Source organism: Macaca mulatta, chromosome 1, assembly GCF_049350105.2.
Source record: "Macaca mulatta isolate MMU2019108-1 chromosome 1, T2T-MMU8v2.0, whole genome shotgun sequence".
Lineage (NCBI taxonomy): Eukaryota > Metazoa > Chordata > Mammalia > Primates > Cercopithecidae > Macaca > Macaca mulatta.
Window position 1 is genome coordinate 21,108,357 of NC_133406.1, and position 17,522 is coordinate 21,125,878.

General features: G+C 39.3%; 1 long non-coding RNA gene across 1 annotated transcript in view; it reads left to right on the forward strand.

Annotated features, from left to right (window-relative positions):
• The window catches only part of LOC114678959 (uncharacterized), a 47,939-nt gene extending 30,838 nt beyond the window's left edge, over positions 1–17,101 (forward strand). Inside the window, exon 3 of the long non-coding RNA XR_003730618.2 lies at positions 11,711–17,101. This is a non-coding gene — a long non-coding RNA (uncharacterized LOC114678959). The remainder of the gene's footprint in view (positions 1–11,710) is intronic.
• Positions 17,102–17,522: the final 421 nt, after the last annotated feature.

Here is a 17,522-nt window from a genome sequence, read left to right on the forward strand (position 1 = left end):
GGCTGAGGTAGCTGTCTTTAGGTTTTACATTACAGCATCTGCTTTCTGTTCTAAGAATTGTATCTGAACAGTGATGTTGCTGATTATCCATCAGTCTGTCATTATTCCTTTACGTTCAATTACATATATTGCAAGGTGCCTCTCTCACTTCTCTTTCCTCTCTTTTTTATTTTCCCCTAGTTTAAGTTTTTCCTTAGGATTCAAAAGTTGTTTAAAGTCCTTTTTATTAATATTTTTTTCAGATGGGGTATATGAGTGACATATTTTCTAAATTCTTCTATATCTTCCTCTTATCCTGGTAGGTAGCTGATTACCATCTTGACTGGATATAGAATTCTTGGGTTGCATCTACTGAATTTCAAAATTCAAAACATATATTTCAACTTCAAGAAAGTGTTTGTGCTGTAATTTATTTTCCTTATGGGCTCACAGTGTAATAATGGTCATCATTATTTGGTTCAGATTGCCATCTCTCTCCTCAGGAGTTCTTTATTAGGGAGCCATCTGAGTGAGGTGCTTGGCTTGTTCTTCTACTCTTTAGACACAGTGTTTTGTTCCTTTCTCAGCTCATTGCTGCATTAGCTCTTGGGGCTCAGGTTCACCTGCCATGTACTGTACATGGAATCAGTGTCAGTGATGAAGCAGAAATAGTAATGTCTGTCCTTGTGGGCCAGTGGTATAATGGCCAACAGGTCATCTCTCAATAATCTCACCTTCAAGGGCTGATGTTCTTTAAACTTAGATGCCAGACACTTCTGCAGCTTCTGGGGAGCTGGGGAGACCAGTCAACCCTACCAACACCGCTTGCTCATGTTTGTTCTGCTCTTTCTCTTGTGGATTCTCTCTACAAGACAACCTAGCTCAGTCTAGAAGGATTCTCAGGGCAAAGCCACTCTTAATTTGGCATGTGGAGCACACTGTAGTGCATAACAAGTAGTCAGGAACATACCAGATGCCTCTCTACTACTGACAAATTCCAGCCTCTTCAGCCTGGCATGGAAGGGCTTTCTCTTCTTTTTTTTTTTTTTTTTTTGAGACGGAGTTTTGCTCTTGTTGCCCAGGCTGGAGTGCAGTGGCATGATCTCAGCTCACTGCAACCCCTGCCTTCTGGTTTCAAGTGATTCTCCTGCCTCAGCCTCCCAAATAGCTGGGATTACAGGAGCATACCACCACACCTGGCTAATTTTGTATTTTTAATAGAGACAGGGTTTCACCATGTTGGCCAGGGTGGTCTCGAACTCCTGACCTCAGGTGATCCACCCGCCTCAGCCTCCCAAAGTGCAGGGAGTACAGGCATGAGCCACTGTGCCAGGCCTCTCCTCTTACCTTTCTAATCTTAGCTGCTCTATTCCCTTTCCTCTCACACACCCATCCGGAAAATTCACTCTTCTATGTCCATGCCCACAAATAAGTTTTGGCGCTCCTCCCTAGATTCTTCCTTCAGGCTGGCTGCCATATTCCTAACTATGATTGCTCCCTTCAGATTATTAGCAACATCATGGTCCCCACTACCCAGAGCTTGCTTCTAAGTTCTATGCATCATGGGTATTTGTCTAACCTGATAAGGAAAAGTCCTCTGATTACAATAAATTATGTCACACATCTAGATGTTCAGGGTTCTGCCATGATACCAGTCTTGAATAGAATTTTCCTATGATACCTTTCTGGAGGAGTGGTTCTGCCCGTATCTTCTGAATTAAAAGCCTAGAAAAGTGTTACAGGTATCGAACTACCACGTTAGACCTTAAAGAAAACGAAAGTCAATGTTATGTTTGAACAAACAAATCAACCCCTTCCCCTCTTTCCATTTCTAAAGCAGTAACTAGTGGAATATAAATGTTTCTCTTTTCTTTTTCAACAGAAAGATCTGCATTGATCAGCATGGTAGAAAGTTATGGTTAAAATGATTTTAGAATAACAGACAATGCTAATTATCTGGAAAAATTCCTTGATTGGCTGATTAATTCATTCTTCCATCAATTGCATAAACACTGATTAACTGCTTTGGGTCAGCCTCAACTCTAGTAGCTTTGTTTTAACATTTATGTTCATTCTTTGGATCTAGTTCTTTGATTCGAACAATTAGTGGTGGTGGTATGATTTTTGCTCTTATCACTCAGACTTCATAACTCTTGCTGTTTTGTCACTCTTAATATTTATATGACATCTAGTGAGTGATTGATCTTCTATAGGACCCTATGGTCACTCACATTTGCTTATCACTAGCACATAGGGGGCAATCCACAGATTTATGACTGCCAATAAAAGTTGTTACCAAAAGTACCATTTCTTTTTTTTCCTATGTGCTAATTTCTAATAACTCTTGTGCAGGAGAGCAATTACTGACAAAAGTCAGCCTCTGTTAATAGAGTTTATCACACTTCATCATATATCCTTTGTCGTTGGAAGCATTTTGACAAGCCCAGGGTTAATTAAAACCAAGAAGACAATAAAATACACCTAATCAAACATAACAGGTACAGAAATCAATTAGCAGATTTATAGTACTTTGGAGGTTTCCATAATGTATAAAATTCAAAGAAACTATCGTTTCCATTTCCTCAAGACAGTGTAATTAAATTTCTAATTGAAACTATTTTTCAGTAGGTAACGTGCAGTCCGCTCAAGTTTGATTTGCATTAAAGTGGGGTCTACAGAGGTTGAAAGAGCCTAGGAAATTAAAAAGATCATTGAGTCATTTCCATTATTGTTATTTTGTCTATCTGAAAGTTGGGGGAAAGTTATACTGTATAAAAAGGAAGAGAAAGGAAAAGTGGTGCTTTGCATGATAAAAAGAATAAGTGAAGTCTTCTTATATATCAAGGATCTCTGTTGTTACTCATTGCCAAAAAAAAAAAAAAAAAAAAAAAAAAAATCACCAAGGGAGAGTGAACATCTCAAATAACTCTCATGTAATGCACTAGTTTTGTCAGCATTGTTAAACAATTCATCTGGCTTATTTTCTCAACTTGACAGATTCTTTTGACTGGATTGATTGCAATGATCCATTGCTTTGGTTTCATGGAGATGTGGCCTTAAATAAGCCATGTCTTTTTGAAGTTTTATTCCCCATCCAGCTAAGTGAAATGTGACGCCAGTCACCATGCCGGGAACACATTGTCTCAGTGGAGAATGGGTGAGGATCTATATGGTCTAGTGTCTGAAAGGCTGTGTTCACTCCCCTTGTGGACTGGTTGACCAATGGGCATTTTCCTGTCTGCCTGAGGGTTTCTTCTTTAAATACTTGCCTACCTCTGCCTGATACTTTCTAGATTATCAATAAAATATCTTAATGCTATTTAAACATATAAATGATCATATTCTTTACCTTCCACCTGAAATTATTCTTTTTTTTTTTTTTTTTTTTTTTTTTGAGATGGAGTTTCACTCTTGTTGCCCAAGCTGGGGTACAGTGGCGCAATCTCGTTTCACTGCAGTATCTATCTCCCAGGTTCAAGTGATTCTCCTGCCTCGGCCTCCCAAGTAGCTGGGATTACAGGCGCCTGCCACCACGCCCGGCTAATTTTTTTGTATTTTTGGTAGAGATGGGGTTTCATCATGTTGTCCAGGCTGGTCTCAAACTCCTAACCTCAGGTGATCCACCTGCCTCAGCCTCCCAAAGTGCTGGGATTACAGGCATGAGCCACCAGGCCCAGCAATTATTCTTTTTTTGACATTTCTGTGCCATCGACATTTAATTTAAATATAGTTTTGTTGCTTTGAACTTTTTTCGTTTTGCCTTTAATGATTACCCCCAAATGTAATTATTATCAACAACAAAATAACTTATATTTGTTTCCTGAACTGAGAATTAAATTCCACCCATTATTAGGTTTTTGCTTTTTCTATTTGTTTTGTTTTTTAGAGACTAGGACTTGCTCTGTTGCCCAGGCTGAAATGCAGTGCTATGACCATAACTCACTGTAACCTCAAACTCCTGGGCTCAAGCAATTTTCCCACCTCAGCCTCCTAAATAGCTAGGACTACGTGTATGTGCCACCATGCCTGGGTAATTTTTTTTTTTTATTTTTGTAGAGCAGGGGATCTTGCTATGTTGCCTAGGCTGATTTTGAACTCCTGGGCTCAAGTGATCCTTCTGCCTTGGCTTCCCAAAGTGCTGGGATTACAGACGTAAGCCATAATGCCTAGCCAGGGTTTTACTTTTAAGCTGTGAACAAACCAAAATGTATTACTCCTTTCATAAAATGACTGCTATAGAACAAACTGCAAGGTCAAAATTAGGTTTTAGATATTTATTTTGGTCTATGGTACTGACTGTGAGTCTGTGCCCATATAATGCTAATAGAAGCCATATACCTTGAACAATTTCATGGAAAAACATCAACCAAAACATTGTTGGAATTCACATAGACAACTGTGATAATATGTTTATTTTTTGTTGTTGTTGTTAAATGCTAAGATATGCTGATGGCAAAGTAAAACAAATATTCAAATGTGTGTAAATCAATATTTAGTCAAGACAGGTGTGATGATGTTAACATAAACCTGACGTCATGCTTTTTCTTTTTCCCTAATGATATCTGTTTTCTGGCCAATTCATTGTTTTAAATAACTTCATTTGAGTGTTAATGGCTGTTAAATGAATATGAAAGAGTTAGGCAATAAATTAGTGGTGGCTGGTTCATACTGCATGTCCCTAGGTTAATGATGGAGCTCTTATCTGGACTTACTCTGTTGTTGGTCATTGGAAGATGCATCAGAAACAAAAAGGTTTTACGTCTAAGCTATCTTTGTTGCTTTCCTATATCTCAAACCCTCCTTTCTCAATTCTTTATTAGCTCTTCTCCCTTTTTCCACTCCTTCATGTGAATATATGTATATAGATAGATATTTTAACACTTTTATTTATCAAAATGTGAGACTCGAATATAGGCAACACAAAATAAATGTCATCAGAACAGACTTTTTACAGGAGAAACAATGACTAGTTATCCTAACTACTTCATAAATCAATGTATGAATATGACATTTAACATAAACATAACGGAAGTTAGCATAAAACCATTAACAATTGTTCTCTTCATGCAGTGAAGGATCCTGGTTGTTTTACTGCAAATGGTTTAGAAGACAAAACATAAAACAGTAGTAATAAACACAAGAACTGAACATATTCCTACAGGCAAATGATGTTTTTATTTTTGAATTATTTTTCAGAACTTTGAAAATTAATACCAGGAAATACTTTTTTAAATTTATAACAGCATCAAAAATAATAAAGCACTTACAGATAAATTTAACAAGGAAGTACAAAACATGTATACCAAGAAGTATGAAACATTGTTCAGCAAAATTAAACAAAATTTAGGTAAATGGAAGGACATACTGTGTTCGTGAAGTTGAAAACAGTATTGTTTAGATGGTGATATTTCCTCCTCTTAAGTTGACATATTTATTCTTACATTTTCATGCTTTTATGTATGATATGAGAATGTGAATATTTAAGACACAGTACTCTACTCATTTTCCTACACTTTCTTCATCTGAGAATTCTCCTGTTCTGTAGTGTCAACAAACTTCAATTTGCAAATAACAAATCTCTATTTACTGTTGAGTCCTTTCTCTTAGGCTTTGATTTTGCTGTGTACTACTGGCTGCCTATAAGACTTTCCACTTTTAGTATTCTCTGAAACCCCAAATGAACATCCTCTTCCCAGCTCTTCTTCTGTTAGTGGTGCCACCATATTCCAAGTCAATGGTAAAGTGGTTTAATTCTAAAATAAATAGACAAAAATGTATAATAGTTCAGACTCGATTGAATACATAGTACAAGGTGAGAGAAGTCTGCAGGGTGACCCTCCCCATCCATGGAGGATTGCATGCAGGAGATTCTGTAGTTCAGATCTTGAAGTGCTGCATAATCTCTGCTCTCTTATGTTGGCTGAATCTCAGTGTCATGGTCACACATATCTCAAGGGAAGATGGGAAATATGGTCTATCACTTTGTCCAGGAAAAAAACAAAACAAAACAAAACCAGAAGTGGGTGTTGATGTATAGCCATCAATCTCTGCCACGACCACCTAAATTTAAAACTATAGTTTCAACTCTGTCTTATCCCCCATATCAGGTAAAAATCCTAGACCAAATGCTGTTATATTTTCAAAGCATAGCTTATTGAATCTTCCCTCTGGTCCTGATGCTACCACATGGTCCAGGTCCTCATCCCTTCATATCCGGATTACTGCATTAGCTTTCTAAGTGATTTCCCGAATTTCAAAACCTCTTCTGCTCCAATCCACCCTACAAAATCCTCTTCGCACTCACTTTCCTTATGTACAGCTTTCATTTTTTATGTCACAGATTGAAACCTTCAGCAGCTCTCTTTTCTAACATATCAAGTCTAATTTCTCCTGCTTGGTTTTTAACAATGGATATAATTTTATAACTTTTTCTTACTTCAGCCAACTTTGATCTACCTCTGGAAGTTTCTGCCATGTGTTTCTGTATCACTCAATTTAGATATAAATATTAACTGTTTTGTGTTGTTAAATTTTACTTTATGTGCTTTAGAGTTCTCTTCCTTACTATGTTGTGAGCTCTTTGAGAAAAGAGATGATGTCTTTTATTTGGTTCCCCATGTAATCACATTGCTCAGTGCATGCAAAGTTGGTATTCAATAAATACTTGTGCTAAATCGTCTAGCTGTGTGAAGAAATTAGTCATGACACTGATTTTATTAAAGGTGTCAGCTATATTGGCAAATCTTTGTTACAAACTGCCATTTATTTATGGAAATCTATGCTTAATTATAATTAGTGCCAAAGTATCTCAACACAAGCAGATATAAACTAGAGACATTTAAAAGCCTGGGGAAACTAATTTCAAGTAGTTTTTTTTCCCATTAACTCAACTAACAATTTAATTCTGATCCATGTCCGGAAAAGGCTCATACTCTAGAAGGAAGGCTAGGATACATACAAATTGTGGTAGGCAGAATTCTAAAATGGTCCCAAAGATTTCTGCCACCTGGGATACATGCTCTGCATAATCCCTACCTGTGGGTGTGAATGGGACCTGTAAATATGATGAAATATCACTTCCATAATTATGTTACGTTACAAAGTGAAAGGGAATTATGGGTGTAATGAAATTCTCTGATCAGTTGATTTTGAGTTAATCAAATGAATGATTATCTTTGGTGGGTCTGACCTAGTCAGGTGAGCCCTTAAAAGAGAAAATGAATAGCTTTCCTGTGGGCCTGGAAACATGCAAATGCTACGTTGTAATCTCACTATGGAGGAAGTCTTGTGACTAGGATCTGAGGGCAGATCCAAAGAGCTAAGAAAGCTCCAATGAGAAAGTGGGGACCTCAGTCCTATGACAGTAAGTAATTTAATTCTGTTGCCAAACAGTGTGAGCTTGGAGGAGGATACTGAGGACCAGAGGACAATGTGGCCCAACTGACACCTTGATCTTAGATTTGAGAAACACTGAGTACTTTGTTACTTCATGCTCATATCTGTAAGATAACAAATGAGTATTGTTTTAATCCACTAAGTTTGTGGTAACACGTTGTACAGCTATTGGAAATTAATACACATATTTCTTACAATATGTTATTTAATTGCTATGATGAACTGTTATAAATGAATTTAATCATGTTGAGATTCTATAAATTTTAATTTTAAGACTTGAATTAGTTCCAATATAAAAACTCATATCAGACGAAAATCCTTTTGGACTTGAAAGTACCAATGTCATTTACTTTCATTTTCTTGACCTTGAGTCAGTTAACTTCTGACCTAACTCAATGAAGCATAGGTTGGCATTCCCTAGTCTATTTTCAAAGACTTCTACAAAAGATGATTTCACCCAATTATCAGTGTTTTATTAGGTGGTCACCCCTTCTTTACTCTTCTCTATCCTAGCATGCATATCATGCTGACTTAACATCATTTTCTGGATAGCACACTAGATTAAATATTCCAAGAATCTTTGGAGGAGAGCCAAAGTATTCTTTTTGCTCTTTAGAAGGAAAATGGTTTAAAGGAAGTTGCTGCTTAGCAAAGCCATTACTCTATTGCAGAGCAGGCATGTTTCCAAAGTACATTAACAATGCTAATGAGAAAACTAGCCCTGGAATGAAAAAAAAGGGGAAATGAAGAAGTCATTTCATCATCAGATGTATTCTGGTGAGGTAGAGAAAGCCTAGAGTATGACTCAAGAGATGTGGCCTCTATTGACTGAAAGTCCTTGTAGAGCTCTCTGTGTCTCAGTTTTTTTTCTCTTCTCTCTCTTTTTTTTTTCTTTTTTTTGAGACAGGGTCTCGCTCTGTCACCCAGGCTGGAGTGCAGTGGCATAAGCGTGGCTCACTGCAGCCTTTACCTCCCATACTCAAGTGATCCCCCTGCCTCAGCCTCCCAAGTAACTGGAACAACAAGTACATACCACCACACCCAGCTAATTTTTTTTTTTTATTTTTTGTAGAAACAGAATCTTGACAATTTGGCCAGGGTGCTCTTGAACTCCTGAGCTCAAATGATCTGCCAGCCTAGCCTCCCAAAGTGTTACAATTATAGGTGTGAACCACTGCGCCTGGCTTCAACTTTTAAAATCAATAATGTGGGAGCATGAACTACATAATCTCTGGGTTCCCTTCCAACTTTAAGATCAATAATTCACCTATCCAATGATAAAATGGGGAGGATAAATGTGGGATCTTAGTGGAAAGCATAGAATACTTAAAGTCTGTGTAAGGATATGAGAGAGGAAATATTTTTCCCTGAAGATCAGTCTCCATGTGAAGGCGAACACTCAGTTGTCTTCCGCACATCAGCACTCTATGGCTTTCCATTGTTGAAATTTATAATCTCAAATGCAGCACCCTCCCTGCCCACCTCCTCTGGCCTTTTCCATTCCTCCATTCATCATTTTCTTACATATTCTCTATCTCCTTCCCAGCTGAATTCTTCACTCTTTTAAAAATACATCCTATCCTTTCCCATCTGTGCTTGGCTTTTGTGGTACTCACAGCTGGATTGTTCTACCTTCCATTTTCACCTGACAAATCCTGTTCAGGCTTTAAGCTCTAACTCAAAAACTACCTTCTCTATAAAGCTTTCCTTCCTGGTACTTCTCTCCTAGAAGTGACTGAGCTGTTCTTCTTTGGAACTTCCTTGCTATGCATCCTCCTTTAAGCATAAGTCTTTATCTACCTTATATGTTATTTGTGCATATCTCATTCCTCATACTGCGAACAGAGATGTTATAGGAAACTGAACTGAGTAGTTCCTGAGTTTAGACTATAACCTGAAGGACATGTTATATTAGCTTGCTTACCTAACATCTTGTCTTCTTGTAATTCTTTTTCCTGTTACTAGAGTGCAGCAAAGTAAAAAGGTAGTTTCCTGATAGCGTATATTCTCAGGAGTCCTTCCTGCAGAATATTCATGGTGATAAGATTCAGGAGAGCAAGTGCTATGAAATTAGCTATGCTCTTTCGTAGGAGTCTTGCATGAGCTTGATGGTTGGCCAAAGCAACAAAGGCTGAGGGAGACAAATTGATTTGGTGGGAGTCACACGTCTAATTAGGGGCTCCAGCACAGTAGGTTTTGTTCCCTCTCCTCTCTAATACACACTGCTTCAGGGCCCACCCCTCAAAATTGCTTAAGGCTGCTATGATCCCTGAGGCAAAAGTATCTTCTGAATGAAGAAAACACTGATTTGATTTGCTTCTTCACAAGTTTTACTCCCAGATGGTGCCTCCAGACTCACAGAATCTCAATAACATTTTATTTCCTTTCAGGCCACGGCTGATTTGCAGTGCTTTTCCATTTATAATTTTCAAGCTGAATACCTTTATGACTTTTCTGTTTCCTTTTTCTTTCAACTTTTGGAGCTGGAATTAAACTTAAGAATTTAGAAAAAATAGTTGTAAGCCGTTAAGGGGAGATTGTAAAGACGTACGAACAAAAGGTCTGAAGAAGGAAAGAACAAAGAAGAAAATTGGAGGCGTTGGAAGAAAAGTGGGGAATCTGGCCAACATTACTCAGTACTACATGAGCCAGAGCTGAGCTAACTACTTGTCTATGATGCCTCATTTCATCTTATGACAGACCAGAAAAATTAAATCATATGTCCAAGATCCCGTAATAAACAAATTATGGAAAAGGGCTTTGGATGGAAGACTGTTTAACCTCAGGATCTATACTCTTTTAACCACAACTTGCTGGGGGGATGCTGAATAACACGAAGGCTGAATGCAGATCAAGTAAGAGACTGATTGGAAGGCAGAGGGAGATGAACAGGTTTATCTTCTTATTCTCTCAGTTAGAACAGAGTGCCTGAGCTGGAGAGCACATTGAAGCATCCTCTAACTTCCAGCTTGTGTGCTGAAAACCTAGAGAAAAACAACCCGTGAGGCTTCCAGGAATTTAATTCAGATGACATGCTTCTTTCTTTCCATTTTCTTTGGTTTTCATGAGCCTCTAAGCAGTTGTACTGGTCCCAAAGTTCTGTTTCAAGTACCCTCCTCTTCCCCTCTTGCTTCCCTCCCCACCAAGGATGACACTTTTACTTCTGAAAACCTTAAGCGGCAATCTACTCCAATTGGGTCATTGAGGTCAGAGTTCCTAGACTAAAAGATAATGAAGAGAGATGTCTCAGCAGAAAATAAGGACTGGAGTCAACCCTGAGCCTCATTTACTTGGGTGATAATGTCAGGTTCCTGATGTCCTCATAATACACACACCACACTCATCCCAGCATTATTTAGCTGCCAGAAGTTTAAACTATGAGATTATTATTATTATTTTCCACTTTCTGGGATCAGAAGAATAAGAGGTAAAGAAAGACAATGGTAGTTTTATTTGTTCATTTATTTATTCACTCAACATCTCTGCTATGTTGTGGGGGAAATACAGATGCAGAATGTCCACAGTTTCCACTTTTGAGGAGATTATAGTGCTGGAGACACTGACCCAAGATTTGAGAGTAATAAGGTAGATTTAAGGCAGTGGAATGATTATGGACAAGTACCTAAATAAAGTGCAGAAAATAGGTATTAAAAATTATCACGAAGAAAAGAGGGTAGAATGGGTTAAATGAGAGGCAAAATTAGGTGGTTGAAGGAGCACAGAGAGGCGCTTACTTGGACACCAGAATGGGGCTGTCGGGTGGGTGTCCCTGGAGCCTCGGTGACATTTGCCTGAGAGCTGACTTCAACGAATGAAACAGAGGGGAATAATTAAGAGGTGGTGTCCAGAGACAAAACCAAAGGCAGAGGAAGTCAGGCTGTCTACCCAGTGATTGGAGAGGGATGCATGGAAGGGAGTCACCATGGCGACTGGACCAAGGGCTGATGGTCCTTCTCAGAGGCAGCCTAGTGAGGTGTTCAAGCAGGTTCTGAAGCCAGGTTTACTGGCTTTCAATCCGGACTTCATGGCTTACTCTCTGAGAGACCCAGAGACAGTTACTTCAACTTTTTGTTTTACAATTTCTTCATGTTTAAAATATCATTGATTATTATGGTACCCACCTACGATACCATACCATCCTAGGAGTAGATTGTACAATTGAGTTAGTGTGGGTAAAGTGCTATGAATAGTTCCTGGCACATTGTAAGTGGTTAAAAACTGCTATTTATTATTAGTTATTAGTAGTTAAGGACACTCTCTAAATTCAATTTGGGCTACTAGTTAAATTTTGAGAATGACTTTCAATTCTGATCCTTACCAATCTCTTTGTCAACAGGCACTGCCATTCCTTAGCCCATTCCAGACAGAGCAGAAAAGAGAAAAGAAGAAATAAAGCAAAAGAAACAAGAGGGAGTAAAAGAAGCTCCCATGGTTTTTCTCTGAGAATTTCACTGGGGATCTAATTTTAAAGACGTGAAGATTGAAGAAAGAATACATAATTTCAACCATTTTGTTAAATGAAATTTGTTGGCTCTATAAAAACGCTTCTGTTTTGGTGATGTCCTCCAGTTTTCCCTGGTTTTCCTCATGAAGAATAATAATTCTGTTCTGTCCTCTCCATCCCAGACTCTAAATATTCTTTTTTGTTTTCTTTTCCATGAAAGCAAAACTCCTAGGCTACATCCCGTGCAACTCCAGCAATGTGAGCAAGCTTTTGTTCCCCGTATTGGCAGCATTTCCCCGTCGTTTGTCCCCCTGCCTGTCTGCAGGTCTCGGAGCGGCTCTGCTGTCGGAGATTGCAGGGAGTTGGTGGATTGGAGCCATGAAGCTTCTTTTATGAGCCAAGTGCAGAGAAAGGAGCTTTTCATACGCTCCAGCCTGCAGTCAGGTACTCCCTGGTGGGCTCCTCACAAAGCCTAGGCCCTGGAGCTCTTCCCTGGAGTTTGCATTTGTTTCCTTATAGGGCACATTCCTGGCGATGGGTAGGAGGAAATGGCAGCCCAAATAAGAGGCAGCCCTCTGCAGCCACTCTGGGCTGGTTCCCTGCTCAGCCCATAGAAGTCACTGGTTTGACCCATTCCTCCCTAAAGCCAGTCTGAGTTCTTTATTAGTGAGCATGAAAAATGCTTCAATCATAGCACCAGATGGTACCCAAACCAATTTGGATTGTCAGCTGAGGCCTACTCATTTCCAAGGACTTGGTCTAACATCAATGTTATTTCCCTCAGTGCCCATCCAGCCCTAAGAGATGATCTTGCTCAGATGATTTTGATGAGAAATAATATTTTACTCTACACAGGACCACAGTCATTACTTCTTTCCGTCTTTATTAATTCATTCAACAAGCTTTTATTGAGTGCCTGCTGTGTGCACTAAGCATTTTAGGGCATACCAAAGAGAAATTTATTTCTGTTCAATAGATATTTGCTGAGAATCTACTATGTATGTGGCAAGCATTACACTAGATAATGGACATATTAAGTCACTAAGAACAGGTACTCATAGATGTAGAGAGATGAAGCGTGCAGTTACACAACAGGTACTGGGAAAGGCAAGTAACCCAATGTCCTGCATTACCCTCTTTCAATTTTGCTACTTGGACTATAAACAAAATTTAAGTTGGTACTCTATTCTCTCAAGCTTCAGGAAAAGAATTTGCCAATAACATTAATATACCACTTATGCAGGAAGGATGCAAGAGAGAGTCACTGATTCGGTTCTCTTCTACCTTACCGCTCAGAGTGGTCCATGCACTATCAATGATGGCATCTCCTGGGAGCTTGTTAGAAATTCAGGTCCCACTCCAGACCTGATGGATTAGAATCTGTAGTTTTAATGAGATCCACAGGTGATTTATCTGCCCGGGGAAGTACTGCTCTGCTAGTTATTTGTGTCTGAGGTATTCCAACAATGATGGTGAGCTCAGTGAAAGATCACCACATTTATTTTTTCAGTGAATATTTATTGAGACCAACAACTCAGTATCTGCTAGTTACATAATCTCTTTATTTTTTTAAAAAAGTGCAGGCCATTCCTTACACATGAGTCATTGAGTTTTGGACTTCGTCACCTTGACATGATTGCCACTGTTGATTGGACAGAGATCCAGATTTAAACCAAAAACAGCCATTGATGAGCCAGTGACCTTCACAGTATTCTGACCAGAAAACTCTCTGAAGCACGGTTGCATTGTATTGCATAAGTAACTTAGTCAGAGGCATTTTCCTAGGGAATTCAAAAACTCGATAGGATTGATGTTCACCGTAGGTAAAGTTAGAGAAACTTAAAAAGAAGCAAGCAGGAACCATCAGGTTGAGAGTACACAGAGAATAGGAGAAAAATGTCCAGGTCCATATCACTGTTGTGTGTGTGTGTGTGTGTGTGTGACCGAGTCTCACTCTATTGCCCAGGCTGGAGTGCAGTGGCATGATCTTGGGTCACTGCAACCTCTGCCTCATGGGTTCAAGTGATTCTTGTGCTGCAGCCTCCCGAGTAGCTGGGATTACAGGCGCCTGCCACCATACCCGGCTAATTTTCGTATTTTTAGTAGAGACGGGCTTTCACCATGTTGGCCAGGATGGTCTGGAGCTCCTGACCTTAGGTGATCTGCCCACCTCAGCCTCCCAAAGTCCTGGGATTATAGGCATGAGCCACTGTGCCAGGCAAGTATAAGCATTTTTTTTTTTTTTTTTTTTTTTTTTTTTTTTGAGACGGAGTCTCACTCTGTCGCCCAGGCTGGAGTGCAGTGGTCGGATCTCAGCTCACTGCAAGCTCCGCCTCCCGGGTTTACGTCATTCTCCTGCCTCAGCCTCCCGAGTAGCTGGGACTACAGGCGCCCGCCACCTCGCCCGGCTAGTTTTTTGTATTTTTTAGTAGAGACGGGGTTTCACCGGATTAGCCAGGATGATCTCGATCTCCTGACCTTGTGATCCGCCCGTCTCGGCCTCCCAAAGTGCTGGGATTACAGGCTTGAGCCACCGCGCCCGGCCTAAGTATAAGCATTTTTAAGGGTTCACTTAGAAAAGCACTGAGAACTTCATGTATATGTCACCATTAGTCCTCAGAGCACCACTGAAAGGCAAATGTTCCAAATGGATGTTTTCAGTGGGCGATGTAGACTCAGAAAAGAGAAGTAATTTGCCTGTGATCTCTCAACTGTAGAAACATCAGAATTTGAACCCAGCTCTAACACGTTTGAAAGCCCAGACATGCATTTTTTCATGTTATCTTCCTTCAGCCTATTGCCTGTGTTGTTTTGTTGTTGTTGTTGTTTTTCCAGTCCTTTTCATGAGTGTTCTGGGGCCACTCAGATTCCAGGGCAAAATTATGGGCACAATTTGCTCTCCAGAGTGACATAAAGGAAGTGGTTCAGTGCCCTTGGAAGGTTCAGGAGAGCTGCTTCTGCACCCACCACCATAGGAAGGTGCTGGGGGAACTATGAGATGAATCCTGGCTTTCTTCCTTCCTTTAAAGAGCTTATAATCTTTTTGATGAAAAGAAGTCTGAAGTATTTTTTAAAAAAATGATTATGTAAGTTAGTGTGTATGAGGACAGAAACTTAAGGCAGGTGGCAGAATTTTAGTGAGGCCTTAGAAAGACTTGAGATACATGAAGAGGAGGGGCCATGCCAGTCTGGGGCTACAGTGCAAGCAAAGGCAGGAAAGAATTTGTTGCAGTATGAGATGGAAAAGTAAATCATCTGCTCCCATTTCTCAAGCATCTACTTCAGGCTCAGTGAATGCATGCTATATGAAGAATATATGTGTGCTATGTGAAGAATATGTGCATGGTATGTGAAGAGTATATGCATGCTATACGAAGAATATACACATGCTATGTGAAGAATATACACATGCTATATGAAGAATATACACAGGCTATATGAAGAATATATGCATAGTATGTGAAGAATATATGCATGGTATGTGAAGAATATATGCATGCTATATGAAGAATATACATATGCTATATGAAGAATATAAGCATGCTATGTGAAGAAAATACATATGTGAAGAATATATACATGCTATGTGAAGAATATATGCGTGCTATGTGAAGAATATACACATGCTATGTGAAGAATATATGCATGTTATGTGAAGAATATAGGCATGCTATATGAAGAATATACACATGCTGTGTGAAGAATATACACATACTATATGAAGAATATACACAGGCTTTATGAAGAATATACAAATTCTATAGGAAGAATATATGCATGCTATGTGAAGAATATACACAGGCTATATGAAGAGTATACACTTGCTATATGAAGAACATATGTATGCTATGTGAAGAATATACACATGCTATATGAATATATGCATACTATATGAAGAATATATACATGCTATGTGAAGAATATACACATGCTTCATGAAGAATATATGCATGCTATATGAAGAATATACTCATGCTATGTGAAGTATATACACATTCTATATGAAGAATATATGCATGGTATGTGAAGAATATACATGTGCTATGTGAAGAATATATGCATGCTATGTGAATAATGTATGCATGGTATGTGAAGAATATACATATGTTATATAAAGAATCTGTAAGTCCAGTCGGTGACTGGAGAGAGACTGTTAGGGGTCAGAGTGAGACTTGTGAAGAACCTGAATCATGATAGAAAAACAAGAATCAATGGGTTGATAGTTGTGGACTGGCAGGAGATGTATGTGAGTCAGAAGGAGTGCCCCAAATTGTGTCTACACTCAGAAGAGTGGGTGGACTAGGAAGTAGGTTGATGAAAGTCATCTCCCTTTTCACCACTGTTAGGAAGGGGAGGGGTCTCGTGGTTAATCACTTCATAGGTTTATTCTTGGAGAAGATGGGGGTTCTACCACGTGAAATGTGTCAGAATCTGTAATTATACGTGCCAAAGACTATTTGTGCTCAACAAATACCCATTGCTCCCTATGTTTCTTAGTTTTGCCAGAAGCTAGGAGGTGCTAGAGTTTTGTCCAATGGGCTGCAGTCAGAAGTGATGTAACTCTCTTCTGAGCCTGGCCCATAAAGCATCCCATTCATCCTTCAACCCTTTTGTGCCCTTCATTAATAATTTGGAGGCCACATGTTCCAGCTAGTGTAGCTGTGGAATGGAGGGCTGCCTCTTGAGCATTGGGTTTGAAATATTCATGCTGAGCTGCTGAAAGTTTGGAATTTGGTGGTTGTCACAAAAAATTCCAGCCTTCTCTGACTGATACAGATGTATTTTTGTGTTTATGATTGCCTAACACATAGTAGATGCTCATAAATATTTGCTCAGTGAACAAATAAATCATTATATCAGTTACCAAGACTGGTATGATTATTTTTTCATCTTAATTCTCTGCTCTTTGAGAGCCTAGTGTGTGTTGGATTCTTTCCCCTTCAAAGGTCTTGATGTCATTATTTTCCAGGCGTTACCTGAATGTTTGAGAGAAGTTTGGGGAGAGTGGAAGGTGCAAGAGTGATTTTCCCCTGCCCTTGCCCCTACGAGGGATCATCCCGGGGACCTTCATCTGCTGGGAAAAAACCCTGCTAAAGGAACCAGATCCGTCGACCAAAAGAAGGGCTTGCCCATTTAAAGACTGAAAATTCAGGAAAATCTTTCAAAAAAAATATCACAGATCTCGGCAATCCACACATCATTTTCTTTGCCTAACATATTCACCAACCAATAATGTCAAAACCTCTCAGTTTGAAAGAGATCAGTTCTGTGTTATACCCAGCATTCCTGATGTCCTTAAGGCTCTGATGTAATAATAAAAAAGTGTAAAATCACTCAGGGTGATCTGGATTCAGGGCAGAGGAAAGGGCTCCTGCTGGGTGGTCCCCTTTTCTCTTTCCTTACATGTAAATTTTACACACTTAGCCCCTCAATTGGAACAAGATGAGGATTTGTTTGGTTTGCAATTAACAGCTGAGTGAAACCTTCTAGAGCTGTAGGCTTTGGGGACACACATTTCCCATCAGGCCTCCACTCCCTCCGTCCTTTCTTCTAAACACTGCTAAACCATACACCTGCTGAGAAATTAGACCCCTATAAGGTCTATTTCAAATCCATGACCTAATTTGTTTTTGAACTTCAAAATGATAAAATGTAAGAGTAACAAGGATTTTTGTTTATAGGGAAGTATTTGAAGAGCCTAGGG